This window comes from Hipposideros armiger, unplaced genomic scaffold (genome assembly GCF_001890085.2).
Source record: "Hipposideros armiger isolate ML-2016 unplaced genomic scaffold, ASM189008v1 scaffold_11, whole genome shotgun sequence".
In the NCBI taxonomy this organism is placed as follows: Eukaryota; Metazoa; Chordata; class Mammalia; order Chiroptera; family Hipposideridae; genus Hipposideros; species Hipposideros armiger.
This window is the reverse complement of record NW_017731361.1, coordinates 5,976,276-5,982,753: the sequence shown is the minus strand read 5'-3', so window position 1 is coordinate 5,982,753 and position 6,478 is coordinate 5,976,276.

Sequence of the window (6,478 nt, the reverse complement as noted above, 5' to 3'; positions counted from 1 at the left end):
GCCGGCGACTCACGGCAGTCCAGCTCCAGGTCGAGCCGCCGTTCAGCATCCCAGCTGCGGAGGGCAGTGTCACTGGCCCGCATATGTGGGATCCGAACCGGGGCCCTCTGGCATCCCAAGCCAGTTCCCAACCATCGCACCACTCGGCCGGCCCCATTTCAACTATTTTTAAGGCTACAGTTCAGTGGCATTAAGCACATTCATATTATTATGAAACCATCACACCATCCATCTCCAGAACTGAAATTCTGTACCTAGTCATATTTGTCTTATTTTTTTAATTATAAAATGTCTTCTAATGGTAGGAAATTCAAACACTATCACAGTGTATAAAGTAAAAAGTGTAAGTTCTTTTGCCATTCATTCCAGACCCAATTTGTGCTGTTAATAGTGTGTTATGTTCCTCTGGATGTGTGTGTGTGTGTGTGTGTGTGTGTGTGTGTGTGTGTGTGTGTGTGTGTGTACACACACAGGTCCATAGAAATATATTGTTTTATAAAAGTCAGATCATAGTATATGTATTGTGTTGCTTTTTTCATTTAACCAAGTAGTATGGATACTCTCCCATGTTCTAATATAAGGCTATCCTCCATTCCTTTTACTGGCTACCTAGCATTCCACCATATAGACGTACCATAATTTATTAATAACTATTGCCCTAATGATAAATGTTTTATTTTGAGATACAGTGTTCAAAATCCTGGTACACTCAAGCAAACATTCCTGTCGGACACATGTCTAAAGGTTAAGTTCCTAAATATGAAGGTTTGCATCTGCGGAAAATCAGTTGATATGTACGGACCACCATAATACTCTGCACAAATGTTTTTATTGCTCGCTTCCCAGTAGTGTGTTGAGAAGAAGTCTGTGCTTAGCAGCCATTATTAAGTCACATCTTAGTGTGGGCTTGCTTGCAGTCATGTTCCTCTTTGATGTGACTCTAGATGCTCTCAGAGGAGGAGCTAACCGACGAAGCAGTTAATTCATAGAGCATGGTGGGCCGATCCCGTGTGGAAAGATGAGAGATACATACAAGCTCATATGTGGGCTTCTCACTTCACTATGTAGAGCAAATGCATTGGGCACGTATCCTGCTTCCTTGATCTTCCTCTTCCTCGCATTCAGCCTTTCATCCCCACTCATCCACATGAAAATTCTGGGCTCCGAGCTAGACACCAGCACTGTCCATATTCATAAGTGGCGAAAGAGCTGTGCCTTCGATGCACATAACATTCAACTTTGATCAATTCAGAGTTTTCCAAACATGCAGAGAGCCTTTGGAAAAGAACAGCCTCGTTGAGAACTGAACTTGAAACTTCTGAGCAATATTTTCTGCTGAGCATTAGCAAAAATCCAAAGCAGAGCTGCCACCATTTGAGGTAAAGGAGGCTTATGTTTTTTTTACTGATGAACCCAGGCAGTACTTGTAGTAATGCGCAGCTCTTCGGTATTTGCACAGCATAAGCTTATATCCATTAGAGAAGCATGTTGTTCGTTTAATTTTCCACTAAAATCAGTGGTTTTAATTAAGGAGAAAATTAACGAAATCTGAAACTTAGAGGGGCGATTGGTTTTGCCAATAAAGGACCATGCTAAGTACTGCAAAAAAAAAAATCTGATTTTCTATAATTAGCTCATATGTAATTCATTTATTAGAAAGACAGTCATGTATACAAGCTGACAACCAGACTACTGAGCTGGAGAGTACTGGGACTCGGAGAATAACTGTGGAATAGCAGAAAAACACGAAGCCAGTATTTTTCCTGAGATTGTATATTTCATGGCAGCTTTCCATAGCAACTGCATGAAAGGGGCCTCTTATTCTAGTGCCAAGCCTATCTGAAATGAGATGATGCTCTTAAGAACAGTTTTTCCATAAGCCCAGGTTTTACGGGCCAGAATATCTGATCTCACCCTCCTCATGACTAAGTTAAGGAAAGAGACTGAAAAAACCCAAAAACTTGTTATGTGGTCATGACTCTGAGTATTTAAAAAATCAATAAGGAGCTTTGGAAATAGATGAAATCTAAATCCTCAGTGTATCAACACTGAGACATGAGGTATTGCCATTGTGGGCCTCTCTGTTAGGCTGGAAACCTTTCAAATATGAACAAGGATTCCTCTTAGATATCTACCACAAGTGGCCAGCACATTGTAGTGGATGTTTAGGTGTCTCTGCCCAACTTACAATAACCTCTGTAACTGTCCTTTTCACCATGAGTGGTGGCTCCCTGGCGGTCATTTTATGTTGTGTGACTCTACTGGCCCATCCCTGCCACAGGCTGACCAAATTCATTCCCAGGAATTTGTTTTGGGGAATAAATAATATGATTGAGACTGGGCTGGTAAATGAAAGACATATATCAGGAATTGTGGAATTACCATGTACATGGAGATGGAGAAGCAGAAAGCCAGACAGGGAAGGAGAGGGAGAGAAGGAAGGGTTGAAGGGTTGGGTGTGTGTATGGGGGGGGGGANAGAGAGGAGTGTGAAACTGATGGAAGGAGAGAGAAAGCAGAGAGAGCCATTAGGAAACAACTGTAGTTTTCTAAGCAAGAGAGGTCATGAATGGCACTACTTAGTAGCAGATAAGGTGGAGGAGGGCAGACATATATTATGGAAAAACGAAGGGTCTGCTTATTTACTGGATGTGAAGGATGAAAAACCTGGAAGTGAAAATGGCTCCTGGGTCTACTGTGGCCATTTAGGTTAATTTCAGCTGAGGCAATGTGAGGTCTTCCTGGAGGAAGTTGCATTTTATGGTGAGCACCTTGACGTTTTCCTTAGGGAAGGAAAGAGGCCTGGCAGGTGGCTATCCTACAGGACTTAAGAGGCCAAAGTCATAGTTTAGCTGTGTGATCTTAGGTTAGACACTGCCCTTCTCCGAGCCTCACGATTATATTGACTGGGCTCTTATAACCCTTGAAGATGCTGAGTTTTTCCTTGGTACAGGCTGTACCTTTTCGTAGCCATGCCCTGGGTGGAGGTGGGAGCGTGCTGGGAAGAGTAACCAAGCCAAACAGAACCACTGGTGTAGTGCATCCCTCACCGCTGCCCTGTGGTCTCCAGGGAATCTCCTGATTGGTGCTCTTTCTGTAGTTCATCTTTGTACCTTAACAGCATCACTGGGAAGGTCAGTGCATGGGGGCAGACCAAAATACCACCACCAGAGGGCAGCATCGAGCTGTACACGCCCAGATCAGCCCCTGGGGTTAGAGACCCCTGAGGGAGCATACGCCACAGACTAACCTGTCCTGGAAAAGAGCAGCCCTGGGGTCAGGAAGCCCTGCTGTTGAAGCTAACCTGGAAAGGAAATGTTCCTTAGGGCCAAGGTACCAAGAAGAACAAGGGCGTCCGTGTTGCAAACAATGACAAACCCTAAATGCAACTAACTGTACCATACACAGTCCAAACAACAGATAAAAAAGTGTTTTTATTTTTTGCTACCCTGCTCATAGTGGTTAAATGTATTGTCTCATTTTAACTTTACACCAACCCTATAGCCATATATATATATATATATAGCCTGATTTTTGTCACTATTTTTCAGATGAAGAAACCGAATCAGACATGAAGATCACTGGTAAGGGCAGTTTTGTCTGAGTTCAAAAGTCAGTTCAGCTGCAAAATCTCCCCTCAAGGCTGCCATACATCTGCTTAGTATTTTCCCAGTATTTTCTGGATGCTCTGGGGATAGAAATGAAGTCTTATATAAGACTTGGGTCTTGACCTTGAAGTACTCACTTACAGAGTGGAGAGAACAAATTAAGCAACTAAAAAATAATGCAACCCATTGTATAGGATCCAGGGTTTAACAGCTTGGTAAAACTCTGTTTTCACAACTCTCCAAGTGTTTTTTCAGCCATACCATACAATTGCTATAAGCAGAGCCACCTTCAGATTTAAGAAGATGGATGAGAGACAATGAGGTATAGTCATTCATTCATTCATTGTCCAAATATCTAATGAGTATCTCAGATTATGACAGAGACTCGATATTACACCAAAAAAATACATCATCCCCGGCCTTGAGGAGATTATAGTCTAGGTTGAGGTGGTGAAAAATGGACAATAGCAAATAAACCAACAAAAAAACAGAGGGTTACAATTATGCATACCATAAAAAGGGTCCAGTGGTGAGCTACTTCCCCTGGTGACCTTGGCTCTTGGCCTAACAATTTCCTGACCTTGACTCCTATGACTCACCACTCCAGCTACCCTGCAGCCCTGCCTCAAGCAGGTCTTCTCTGTGACCCTGACCTATCTGAATCCCTCTGTGACCACAATCTCACAAATCTGTGTCTCTTACACTCCCTTGGACCTAGTCAGCCTCTGCCATGTTCTCAGGCTGCCTCCTCTTTTCTATTGTAATTTCTCTTGCCGAATCTGGACTCCATGGAGGGTTCATTCAGCGATGCCCTTGTTTGTGCTCTAAAATCCCCCAACCTTCGTCAGAACCTTTCTCCAAGTGTGTCCATGTGTCTTTTGCTCTCCAAGCAGCCCCAGGAGTCTCCTGCTCCTGCAGTCATTCCGTGGTCAGGGTGAATGGTGCTTGAGGTGGAGCTCGTACAGGTGATGCGTGCATGCATGCATACACACATGCCTGCATTCCCTACGCCACTTCACAGCTAGGTATTGACCTCATGCTATTTTCCAGCATTGCAATGGACACGGAGACACTGCAGAGCAATCTAGGATCGGGGAGGAGCAGTTCAGGTGGACTGAAGCATGTGGAAAAAATGGGGTGTCTTGGTACAGTGTCAAGGTCATGTTAACATTTTGAACTTACTGTAAGAGAGAAGGAAGCAAAGATTCTGGGAAGAAGTGTGACATGATTTGGTTTGCAGTCTCCGAAAGACCATTCTGGCTGCTATATGGGGAACAGACTAGAGAGGGGTAGAGCAGGAATGGAAGGAACAGTTAAAAGCTGGTATAGAAAAATGGGTGAGAGGCGATAGTTTCCTGTGAATAAAAGCTCTACCAGTTAAACACTAAGTTCTCTGCAACCTCCGAAGCCCTTGGACTCTGTGATTTCTCACAAATGCCTCAAGGCTCTGGCTCCACTCTCCCTCCCCTAATTTATCTCACACAGAGAGCCTTGCCCCCCATACTGTACGCTATGCTCTAGATGAAACGAACCTCTCTGTGTCCGGCACATTGTCCCCCCAGGCCTTGGCTCAAGCTGTTCTCTCAACCTGCATAACCCCCACCCCCACCCCTGCCCTTCTGTTCCTGTGTTCAACTGTTTTAGGAAGGCTACTCTGATCACCACAGATAGAATGAATCCAGTCCTCTTCGTAATTTATGTTTATAACTTTATTAGGTCACTAGTACAGTATGATTTGCATTCTAGTTAGTTCGTCCCTGTTGTCCCCTCAGTTGTGACTTTTGTTGGCGAGGGAACATTTTATGAGTATTTTTACTTTTTTCTTCAAACCCATACTGCCTTGCTCGGTGAGTTATCTTAGTGGATGTCAAATGTTTGTATCAAATCGAACCCAATTCAGTATAATCCAATCTGAATCAATCCAATTCAATTCAATTCAATTCTTTGAATATTAATTGTTTCCTTTACAGATGTAAGCCCTTTACATTTAGGCACTTGCATTATGCTTCTTTGTATGTTCTACCTAGCTCACACAGTAGGCACTCAACCAATGTTTGTTGATTGGTTCACTTTAAATTAAAGATACTCCTTGTTAGTAGAAATTGGCCTTGGACCCTTAGTTCTGTCTTATAAATGCCGAAAACTGTTTCTTATGTCAAATATGGCATGGGTAGCCTTGAAAGTTATAATTCCATGCAATTAAATGGTCATAAAATGGAATGTGGACTCTTAAGGAATTTCATTGCAGGTCTAATAAGATAAAATTAGTTTAGGCAGCTGTATGCAAAAGCATGAACCTATTACATTATTCTGGATTGGCTAAGCTTTAAGAGAAAGCAAAAGTCGTTACTACTTTTAGAGGGGAGGGGATTCTGTTGATGGTGACAGAGTAACATGAAGAACCCTCCCCCTAAGTATCTACTTTACCAAAGAGAAGCCTCAATGATGCTCACAGGGAAAGGTGACCTTTGTCTTATTGTAATCTCTCCAGGACATCATCCATTACTCTAGGGACTCTAGGGACCCCTAACTTTGATCAGTTCAAATCTAAATCATTGGCTCCACATTCAGGGCACTTTACAGACAGGTCCAGGCTCCCTTCCCAGCCTCATCTTAAAGGCAACACACTGCCCACTCCTTATGTAATGGAGATGCCCTTGTGAAGGATGCCATTTTAAAAATTGTGATAAAGTATTCATAACATCAGTATTTACCATTTCAACTATTTTTTTTAAAGATTTTTATTGGGGTATTGGGGGGATGGGAACAGTGCTGGGGAATTGGGGAAGAGGAACAGACAAGTTGCTGTCCTTTTGTTCTTCAGTCTAGTTGTGGAGGACGTTGCTTCACTGGCCCAAGCTGGCACCATCA